At 33.0% G+C, this 12,103-nt stretch overlaps 1 pseudogene; it reads left to right on the top strand.

The window, feature by feature from the left end:
- The window catches only part of LOC117705693 (DCC-interacting protein 13-alpha-like), a 144,653-nt pseudogene that overhangs the window by 37,910 nt on the left and 94,640 nt on the right, over positions 1-12,103 (top strand).

The raw sequence follows: 12,103 nt of genomic DNA on the forward strand, positions 1-12,103 counted from the left end.
TTGACTTTACTAAATATGTATTTATTGACTGCTTTATAAAAGTGTTTAAAATTGTGAATCCTGTCTTAGAAAAGTACTTAATATAAACCCATAATTTATAAGTACACAGAAATACTCAGAGATACAACTATAGGTTTGTGGTAATGTGTGGTTGTATGGCTAATAGTCAAAAAAGAGACATGTTGGGATTTAATTATGGCCACATTACACTGACTAAATCAATTACCTCTTAATCTTAGACATGCCCCCTGCCTTTGAAGTGGGCCTATTAAATGCTTTATTCTAATGTGTAAGAACAATATTACAAAAATTATTTTCATTAAGTTTAAAAATTGGGTCTATGAAAAAAATTGTAAAACTATTACATATTACAGGTACCAGGACCCCATGAGCTATTGTACACATCAGTTTATGATTACTCAGGAGACTAGAGATACTTATATGAGTTATAGAAACAGATTCATGTATGGGGCACATAACTGTAGCCTCAGCATTCAGTCGGCTGATGCAAGACGGTATTCCACATTCCTGGCTAGCCTAAGTTACAAACTGAGTACCAAGCCAGACAGAGAGCTACATGATATGATCTTATCAGACACACACACACACACACACACACACACACACACACACACACAAAACTGAGACAAAACAAAATACTACATAAATATAAAGTGTAGGTTCCTGTGATAGGAATGAGAGCTTACATGAATAAGGGGAGGCAAAAACATGGAGGTAAAGAAAGGAAAGAGGAAAACTGTGGGATTTGAAGAGACAGCATGTAGTTCATGAAGTTGGTGTTAACACACAGGAGGCCACTATGCGCTTATAGTCAGGTGCTAGTGGCAGGCATGCGGTAACAGTGGGTCAACAGCACCAGCACTCAATAAGGGAAGGTGAACTCAGAATGTGAGAGATCAAAAACTAACCAGAGATCACATGTCACGTTGCTACCTTTGTGTCTGGCTGTGAAGTTTTTGCTAACAGTTATGGTTCTGATTCACTTTCCAAATTTTATGCCAGGGCATATCATGGTGCATAATGTTCTGTAAAAAGTGATTGCTGTCTAATTACATTTGCACAATTGGTTGGGAGCATAATTCATACCCAGTGAGAATAGCGCCCCTTTCCACAGGAAAAGCTGTTCTGAGAGATCCAGGTCCCAGTGGTAAGTAAGCCTATTTGCCAGAAGGCTTACAGCACATGGCCCAGACTTAATACTTAATAAGTGATGTTAACTTTATCATTTATAGCTAGAAGTAATGTTTAAATTATTTATAAGAGAATCTTCAAGTAATTAGATACATTTACTCTTCTATTTGACAAATGGTTTCCAGAATACTATTTAACTGTTGGCACAAGAGAAAAAATGGGAGGTTAGGACTTGACCCCAAGTCCTATGATTCTTTGTCCAGAGAGCACTCTTTTATGCCATAGAACCTGACAACAGCTGGAAGCATTTGTCCTGATTTTCCTTTCATGCTGTTAAGAGAATGGATACAAAAGAACATCTAGTCTTTCATTCAAATATAATAACTACTCAAGTGGATCCAGCCAGATAATCACCAGAGAGCACAGAAAGAATTTAGTCTGATTCCCTGATAAGGTCTTCTGTGCCTTTGTGGCTCCATGGTCTTTGACTAAAATTATGTTATATCTTTATAAAATAAGATTAATATTACCTTAGTGGTAATCAGGGCTATTGAGATATATGGTAGTCATGTTAATACTATTGTCAGCAGTGAAGATAAATTGGTCACCATTCTTTCTGCAAGAAGCTAACAGAAATAAATATGTGTAAGTAAATGTAATGCAATTGAACATTTTTATGTAACGGAGACAGTTGTTCATATTAGTTGTCAAGTTATAAATAGCTTTCGACATTAAATTTTCTAAGGGTTTGTTCTTTCTTCTTATCAAGTGTACATATGATTTATGAAGTCAGATTGAAAAGATAATAAAGAAAATGTGGTTTGCTCACAGAATCCAGAGATGAATGAACATGAGCTCTAAAATGTACTCACCAGGGGTGATACTATAAAATAAGTCTATATGCTTCATTCCCAAAATAGAAAAATTAGCAAGTAGTAATAACTCATACTTAACATTTATTACCCAAATTTTATATAGGTGGTATTATAAAAATAACTTGTGTGGAAGCAGAAATTTCTTTGAGGTCAAAGTAAATACAGGCACTTGTTCACATGGTGTAGATAACAGTAATAATAGGACTAGCTTGGCTTGTCCTCATACTATAAAGAAAGTTAATCGCAAAGATATCTTAAAGTATACCAAAGAGCCTCAGACTGAGATAAAATTTACAGCATTTTCAAACTTCTATGATTCATTTCTATAGAAATTTTGATAAATTATTAAAATGGAATGCAAAATGTTACAATGACATTGGTCGAAGAAAAGAAATCAGTCTAGCTAAGGACTGTCTTTCCTCAGCAATATTTTCCACTCTGGAAAGATGTGAGAAATCCTTATCAAGTTCTTCACCAAACAGTCCTCTCTCTGTCTCCATGGAGACTGCTAAAGTTGTCAGCTGAGTATCTCTATCTATACATTCATTTCTTTTTTCCATGCATAATCTAAAAAAGTGTACAGTAATTATTTGTTTGTGTTCAAATAGCACCTAATTTTTTAATACTGATCTGGACAAGTTCTAAATAACTTCTAAATAACAACATCTGGCCTCGATTCCATTTTGGACAGAACAAACTTGGAGTGTTCTTGACTGGAATGATCATAATTCTGTCTTTCCCACAAATACAATAGTGCTTTCTCAAAGTCTTCTTTAGTTCTAGCCTAAATATCCCATAACACAAACTTTAAATAAAGAGTATGATATTGAAGAAAACAGTTGGACAATGTATTTGTCTTCAACTTTGCTATACTAAATAATTGTGTCACTATTAGTTAATTATCTTATTTTGTGACAAGATATCTGGCAATAACAACTTAAGAAAGAGTGTTTTATTATGGCTTACAGTTCCAGGGACTAAAGTCCATTGTGACAGGAAAGGTATTGTGGCAGGAACAACATATCAGTGTGTCCAATCAGGAAGCACAGTGAAGAAGCCTTCTACTAACCTAAATTTCTCTCTTTTATTCAGTCTGGAACACCAGCACATGATTTGGTACTTCTTATATTAACAGTTAATTTTTTCAACTCAATTAACCTAATTTAAATAATTGATCTTAATCAAATTTAGCAGTTTATTTCCTAGTTACTTCTCTTTCTTGTCAGGTTGATAGTCAATGTAAAGCATCACAATGCTTTAGTTTCCTTACATGTAAATACAAACATAATGTGATATAAATATTGCATGGCTATATAGTACATTTAGAAATTCTAATATGGGTAAGTTCTACTAATGTTATTGATTCAGATTTATTAAATTCTTGTTTCTGATGTTTTTACTATATATCCTATACATTTTTTCCTATTATAAAATTTTCTTTTTCATTATTAGCATGTCTAGCTTTTCATTTATCTAACCTGTTCTGTGTCTACACACTACTTCATTTATATCCAATGTTTATTATCCCCATATGCAATAAGACATGTTCTATATTTAATATCATGGACCACACAATTTTTAGAAAGAAAATCTGGTATTTTAGGATATTTTTCAGATATAGAGACTAGATAATATGCTGGTTAATTTTATGTCAAATTGATACAACCTAGAGTTATGTACATATGATTTATGAAGTCAGATTGAAAAGAAATATTAGGAAGCATCAAGTAAGAACACATATTTATAAGATGAAGCTGTAGAAAACCCTGTATAGCCTTTTCTTAATTAGTTATCGATGGAGGAGGGCTCAGCCTATTGTAGGTGGTACTACTCTGTGCTATTGTTCCTAGGTTCTAAAAGAAAGCAGAATGACCAAGCTACGGGGAACAAGGGAGTAAGCAGCACATTTCCATGTCCTTTCCATCAGCTACTGCTTCTAGTGTTTTGCCCTTGTTGAGTTACGTCTCTGACTTCTTTCAATAATTGTCTAAGATGGCAAAGTATAATTCAAATAAACTATTTCTTCCCTGATTTGCTTTTGGTCATGGTGTTTCATCATAATAATAGTAATCCTAATTTAGAGAGTTATATTGCAAAGTATGAAAAGTACTAAATGGGGTTATCTGAGTAGAACATCATTCATTACAGGAGCTATGAATCTTCTCTTTCTTCCATCAACCCAGAAAAATTATATGGAAGATGAAAGAGAAGTTTTTAGGATTTGGAAGAAAACAATATTTTGAAATAAAAAAACCTATATTATAATATCAGATGTACTGTTTCTTGAGTGATTTTATATAGACCTGGAACTTGGGATCCTAATGCTCCATACCCCATGTGATAGGATTACAGGTATGCACCATCATGCCTGAGTTTCTTTAGATGATTTAATTATGTGACATTTTATATTTGCTTTGTGTCCTCAAATAATAAATTAGGCATAAATTCTGTTCAGCTTTCAAAGTCTTCATTCCAATGAAAATTAAGATATTAACTCACTTTCTCTTCCTGGGCATTTCAGTTGACTTTTCTTCTGTTAATGTTTCCCAGAGGTGAGGCAATAAGTAGATGATATGTCCATGTCAGACAAATAGGTTTACTTGTCTGAAATGTTTCTTTTTGTATTCATTATTCATTATTTCTGTTTCTTGGAAGACTCTGGTCAATCTCAGTAGCTTGTTTTTTCTTTGCTTTTTGCTTTTCTCACTTTCCATTTGCTTTTGTTGAAATGTAGTTACTACGTCTTTACCCACTGTGAAGGTCTTTATTTCCTTGAAGCAGTGTTTTTTCTTTAAGAGGGAATTAAGATTTGATAGTGTTTTTTTTTTTTTTTTTGAAGTAAGGGTAGTAAATGCTCAAGAAAGCATTCTTATTCAATATGCATCTATTATAGTGAATGATTAAGCTAGATTTTTACATTATTTATAATATATATATATATATATATATATATATATATATATATATATATATAATATGGGCAGGTATAGCAGACACTTATCCAAGTCTGTTTCTCCTAATTGCATATATGTAATGCTGTGTGTGGGGGGGGTGTTTGTGTATGTGTGTGTGTGGGTGTATGTGTCTGTGTGTATGAAGGCACACTCATACACATATGTACTTCAGAAGAGCAAAACTTTGGGAATACTAAAATCCCAGGAACAAGAGACTGAGGAAGAAGCATTCAAGGTCAAGGACATCTTGAGCCACATAGTAAGATCATGTATCATATCATGATATAATGACCCTCATATGTTGGGTCATTATATCACTATTCAAACAATGTCAAATAATGTTTTTAAAAAAAATTATTTACTTATCTATTTTATGTATATAAATTGTTTGCCATATATATGTATAGCATGTGTAGTTTTTAATCCATGGAGACAAGATGAAAGTGTTGATAGTGTCAGGTCTTCTTGAGCCAGAGATACAAAGAGTTGTTCAGGGTGAATAACTGAACCTCAGTCTTCTGCAAAGTCATCAAGTAATCTCAACTGCTGAGTCATCTCTCCAGCCCTATAAAATAATTTTTAAACTAAAAACACAAAATAAAACATTGCGAGGAAGAATATAGCAAATTTATTTGCATATAAAGGAAAAATAAGATGGGAAAGGGAATATAGAAAATATGTATGAATTCTTTAATGTACATATTTTTCCTAATGTTTCTATGCTATATGTGTTGAGCAAAACAATGGCTTTGAGATCTGATATAAATATTCTTTTTAGTAATAAGGCAAACATTTCTATAGTAATATAAAAGAATTTAGATATTAAAACTTATAAATAATTTTCTAGCTATTGTAGTATATATTCTGTAACTAATTTAAAAGCATAGGCTGAAACTAGAGAGATGGCTCATAAGTCAAGAGTTCTGACTGCTTTTTAAAGTTTTTGAGTTTTGTTGCCAACATCAGTAGCTCTCAATTTCCTTTATGCCCAGATCCTGAGCTTCTTCTGGCTTCTATGACCATTACATTCACACACACACACACACACACACACACACACACACACACACACACACACACACATACAAACACACACACACACACACACCTTTAAAAATTTAAATCTTTTTATCATAGAATGAATTTCAATATAGAGCAGGTAAATTTGGGAAGAGTTGTGATGGAAGGTGATCATGATTTACAAACCTCAAAGTTTAAAGAACTAATTTAAAAGTTAATAATAACAAATGAAATGATGTATATGTTATGTTTAGCATAAACTAATACTATAATAATTTATCAATACTGTTATAGATTAAGATATATTCCTTAAAACATTGTGCCAAACTATATCTTCTCCACAAAAGAAAGTCAAACAAAAGTACATCTTTAGTAAATATTATAAAAACCATTTAGTAAAAGAAACAAAAACTTCACTACATACAGGTCCTGATTTTAAAAGTAGAATTAAATCAAATTAGTTATGAAGCTGTATCCAAATATTGTTCTGGCTCTAAGACCGAATCATTTTCTTAGAGAGCTAGTGTCCCATCTGGAGATTCTTTCAAAAGTAGAGGCTTTAAATTTTGTCAATCTGAATTTAAAAGGTCTTCTTCAGTTTAACTACAAATATTCCATTTTCCCCTGTTATAATTGGTACCTATTTGCTAAATTCTGATTGATAAATATAATCCATATCTCTTGTGTTGTTTTCATCCCAAATTGTTCTATGGAACTAGAAGTGTATATGAGCCTCTTTTTATACTTTAGCAATTACCTTTGTCCTCTGAATCTTAGCATAGTGAGATATTCCTGACTAGAGCTGGGGCAACAGAAAAGAAAGATCTGGACAAAATCTAACACCAAACCTGTTTAAAGAACTAAGTTTGTGTTTTCCAGATCAATATAACCAAAGTAATTCATTCTATGATGATTCTATTATCCAGACTTGAGGTTCTAATGTCACCTCCATTAGGATTCAGTTTCTGGCAATCTCTACTCTCTATGCATTTATAGATTTCTATACATTATTGTCTAAAATATATTCTCACAGTCCTGTGTTTATGAGGTGGCTAGCATCTCTTTAAAAAAAAAAAAGAAAGAAAAAAAAAGGACTGTTTTCCATAAAAATGAGTTAAGTCAATGATACACTTGGTTTTTAAAGTGTGAAACTTTCTTTTATTAAAAACACATTCTTTTATTTTAAATGTTTTCATGTAATGGTCCTTAATGTTTTGTAAAGCCAATGATATGTTTTGTAGAGCCCAATATGGTGCAGTGGGAATGGTTGCCTTACTGAGGCCATGCTGAGGCATCTCTCCCTTCTGGTGTACCAGCCATATGACGGGTCTAGTATAAGATAGAGTTTATTTGGAGGCATGGGAAAGGGAGTTGAGAAGGAGTAGAGGCAGAGAAAGACAGGGAAGAGAAAAGAACAGAGAAAGAGAAGAAAAGGGAGAGAGGGAAGGAGAGAAGAGTAAGGGATCAGAGAGATAAAACCGTCACAGAGAGAAAAAGGTCAGAGAGAACCAAGAGAGGTCAAGCAGTTCCTTTCATAGCAAGCCAAGTGTACCTGGCTATTGCTAAGTACGTGGCTATTCCTAGATAACTGTTGGCTGGAGCCTAGAAGTAATGCTAACATGCTAAAAGTTGTAATAATCATCCTCTTGTTTAATTGTTTAATCTTTGATCATTCCAAATTTAAACAGGATAAATGTTTACTGTACTACCAGTGCAATTGATAAGAGAAGGGTTTTTTTTTGTTGTTGTTGTTGTTTTTGTTTTGTTTTGGTTTGGTTTGGTTTGGTCTGTTTTGGTTTTTGGTTTTATTTTTTGTTTGCTTGGTTGGTTTTTGTTTTAGTTTTGGGTTTTTGTTTGTTTGTTTGTTTTGTTTTGTTTTTTGTCCTTGTGCTTCAAAACCTGGAAGCTCTATAGTCTTTTCCCTGACTAGATTAGTAGTTCCTATAGGATAGACTATACAAAAGGTACCCAACATCTACTCTCTTTTCTGAGAGATAAAAGTCCTATCTTTTAGAACCTTCTTAATGCCTCTGTACCACAATAAATTCCTGTCTACAATATCCAGTTTTATGTTTTAAAAACTGTATATATGAGAACAAAACAAAGAAAAATCAAAAATCCACACACATCTGATGTTGAGCATGCTTTTCTGAAAATTTATTTTAAAGTGTTTGTTTTTGTTAATCAGAGTAAAACTAGCTAGTTGTGGTAACTAATAAACAGGTAATAGTATTATGGAGTAAAACACACATATCTGTTCCATATTGATGTTTTTGTTTCATAAGTGGGGTTTAATGAGTCCCAGTAATGATCTTTGGTTGTTGAGGACTCTGCCTCTGTTTACTTTCTGCCATGGATATTACTGTGGATGATTTATTCAAAGAGAATATGAAAAGTAGCACAGCGATTCATTGTTTCTTCACTTAGTAACGCTGCTTATACTGCATGAGTGAGTATTAACCACAGTTAGACTACAGAATCCAATTCCTCAAGAGATTACAATCGGTATGAATTATGGACAGAAATCCTACAACCTTGATCAGTTTATTTTCTCCAACATTATTTCTATCACCATACTTCTCACCAAAAAATACAAGGTATTAATTCAATTTTTGTTAATATTCTACTTTCATCCTTCATTTTGGCAGACCAAAGCTCTTATTTTTTCTTCAGGCATATAGCAAAATTTCAGACTTCTGTGAACTTACACTTTGAATTTTTGTTTCATTTTTATCACCTGTTTTTCTTTCTTCCTTTCTTCCTCTATTCCTTCCTTCCTTTTTTCATTCTTTTTTCTTTCTTTTATATCTTCTTGAATCAAAATAAATTTGTTTTTCTGGGTTTCACAGCAGAATATTCCTGTTTTCAAAGAAAATCTTTAATACTTTTGTGATTGAACTCTTAACTAATATTATGATTTTGAAAGAAATGAACAGGAGGCAAAAATATTTATATACAGTCTTCTCTATGGGTAAGGAGGGGAGTAACTTTCTTTGATATTGGTTACAAAATATAGAAATAGAGTTAACTTTCTTTCTCAAAACTTCAGTACATATTATCAGGTAGAAAAAAATTAAAATATTCCATTGTTTTATAGATTAGGATGTTACAACATGGTAAAATACAGTTATGTCCTGAATTTTAGGTTGAAGTGACTTTGGGAACATAGGAAATTTTTGTAGTTACAGTTTATATAACCTAAGTATTGTGTAGAGTGAGAACATTAACATTTATTGGTGAGAACTAAAAACAGAAACTTTCACAACTATCTGGACAGTTGCTGAATGATAAAATAAAATCTATTTAGAAAATCTATTTAGGGTTTTTTAAATATTTTAAAAGGCTCCACAAAATGTTTTCAGAAGTGTCATTACTATGAGAGAATTTGTTTCTATTGGCTCTATGCTGGTTGTCCTATGTTGTGCATGCCAAGGAGCACTTAGGCAACTCAATGAATGACTTCATTATGTCTAATAGTCAGTGAGCTTAAGTGTTATAAAATGGCAACATCTTCGAGAATAAAAATCCTTAGTTGTCCAACCTCCTTTCTTTGTAGAAAAGTTGATGTCTTTTCTCAAACAGCCATGCAAAGTTTGAAATGGTGATTAGTAAAAAACAAAAATAGATTTTACTCTGGGATCATTATGTCATTATCAGTACTGAGGCTAGAGAGATAAATATTTGTTTCTTCTCCAGACAATCGCTTAAATTCATGTCCTGAGTTTTTAATTAATGTGTTCAAGATCCTGTTCCAATTTTCTGCATAATGAATAAAATTTCTTCATTTAATCTAAGGCCTTCTCAGACAAGAGAATTCTTAGCTCGTGTAAGTGCAAACTTTTATTAACTTTAAAATCTAGATTCTACTGCTACTGTATTTACTGAAGCCTTTTAGAAAATGTCTATTCAGTTTGGGAAGATAAAGTAGTATGAATAGAGAGTAACCTACACTGTCTCTGTGAAATGAAAGTACATCCCAGCTCTGATGGCTGCAAAAGATTCACTGTGACTCACTCCTTCACTAAAAAGCAACCTCTCGACAATGTTTACAGGAAGAGTTTATTTATGAGCTTCGAAGGGAAAGGAGTAGCCACACTTGGGTAGTGTGACTACTGGATTGCAGTATGTGGACGTCATAGATGATCTTGCAGAAAGCTGTAATGCTGAGGTGCTCCTTTGAAGCTTTTTCAACTTGATGGTCAGACAGATGTTTAGACTCTTGATTCACTATTAACTATAGACAGAGAGTGATGAAATAAAGGCTTCATGAGTTCCCATGTTAGGCTTGACTGCAGATAAGGCAGTGCCCAAGAAAATATTTTAAAGGCTACATAAACTAATATTCTAGATCTTATACAATTAAAGTTTTCATTCCTGAAGAACTATTCAGAAAGAGTATCTACACAGGATAGGATCTCTACTTTCTGTTGAAAATATAGAAATTGAAATTCACATTAACAGCAATGATAAGAGTAACTTTTGTCAAGTTATAAAGAGATGTGTCTATCCCTGGAAAACCATGAGTGTTAGATAACACAATTTGTTTCCTTACTTAGAAAGCTCAAACCTTTAAAACTGTCACAGAATGTTAAGAGAAATGTGACAGAGACTGTCATTTGCCCAATGATCCCTATCTTCCTCCTGGTCTCAGGCACTGAAGGTAAGTTAGAAAAGCTAGAAGTATGGGAGTCTAGGCAGAAGTTGCCCAGAAGGTAGTCACTATCTCAAGATAGTCTGATCAACAATCTATGGATAAAATGCTCCTAAGCTATCTACACTATATTTTCCAGTGCTTTCTCACTGGCCCCACTAGCTAGCTATTGGAATCTTCCCGAGAATACTAATCAATAAAGCAATAAGTAATTTTCTTTTTGTAAATACAGTCAATCAAGAGGATATATTACCTGCCAGTGGGACTCTGCAAACTCAACAAAGCCTTTATTTCGTCGCTCTTCTACTAATTTTGCTTCCATGGAGAAAGGAGAATCATTTCTTGAATTCTTACTTTCAAGCTTTAGAAAGTCCTGATACAATGGTACATGATACTCTGAGCATGTAAAACCCAGCCATTGCAACATGTACTGTGTGGAGATTGGAGAGATGGTTAAACATTTAAGAGTACCATTTGCTACTCTTGCAAAAGACCAGAGGTCAGAACCCAACACCCTTGTTGGGGCTGAACACAACTGCAAATTAAACAGCCTTTCTAGCATCTGTGAGCATATACCCCCACAAAGACACATAAGAATAAAAGTAAGTTCTCTAGAAATCATAACATTTTACAGTCTTTGGCACCACATAATGTCAAATACAATGTTAATTATAAATAAAAAGAGATTAGAGAAACCAATTTGAAAACTCTAAGCATGTTTATAAAATCTGTTGCAATGCAAAGCAAATACAAAACACTCCTTGCGGAATGCAATTATTGTATCATTCAAAATGTGCCAGGAATGACTCTAAGGACAATAAAACATTCACTTTGTAATCTGGATTCTATTAACAATAAATACTCAGTTACACTATTTCATGTTTTCTAATCCATTAAGTTGATGTCTTAAAATTAGTTATACTGAAATGTTCATGTGGGATATAATAAAATACCAGACTGTCACTATAATGGTTGAATCTTAATTGCTACTCATATAAAATATAAATTAACACAATATAATTTACCAGAAATTTAATTATCTTGCTTTGGTTATCATGATCAATGACTAAAATCCTCAAATAATCTTTACAAAGTTAACATATTAATAGAAATATGATTATGCCCTGCCCCAATTTAATATCTATTTAATTATGTCGCTAAACTTGGTTTGTCTTCCAGCAAAGTATCAATTTTGTTCAGACTGTAACAGTCATTTGATTCTTGGTCTTAAAATCAAATCAGTGAAGCAATCATTAAATACATCTCTGCTTAATGTTCAAACGTCAGTTCCCTGCCACTCTAACCCAATTTCTCTGTTCCAGGATTTTTCTGAAGTATACATAAAATCATAACTGTCTCATGCCCTGGGCATCTGCCATGATAATTCAGCTGTAATAGAAAGCTAGAAGAATATGGGCAAGAGAAAATAATCCTGGGAAATATGGTGATCT

The sequence above is a fragment of the Arvicanthis niloticus genome, chromosome 3 (assembly GCF_011762505.2).
Source record: "Arvicanthis niloticus isolate mArvNil1 chromosome 3, mArvNil1.pat.X, whole genome shotgun sequence".
Taxonomy (NCBI): Eukaryota; Metazoa; Chordata; class Mammalia; order Rodentia; family Muridae; genus Arvicanthis; species Arvicanthis niloticus.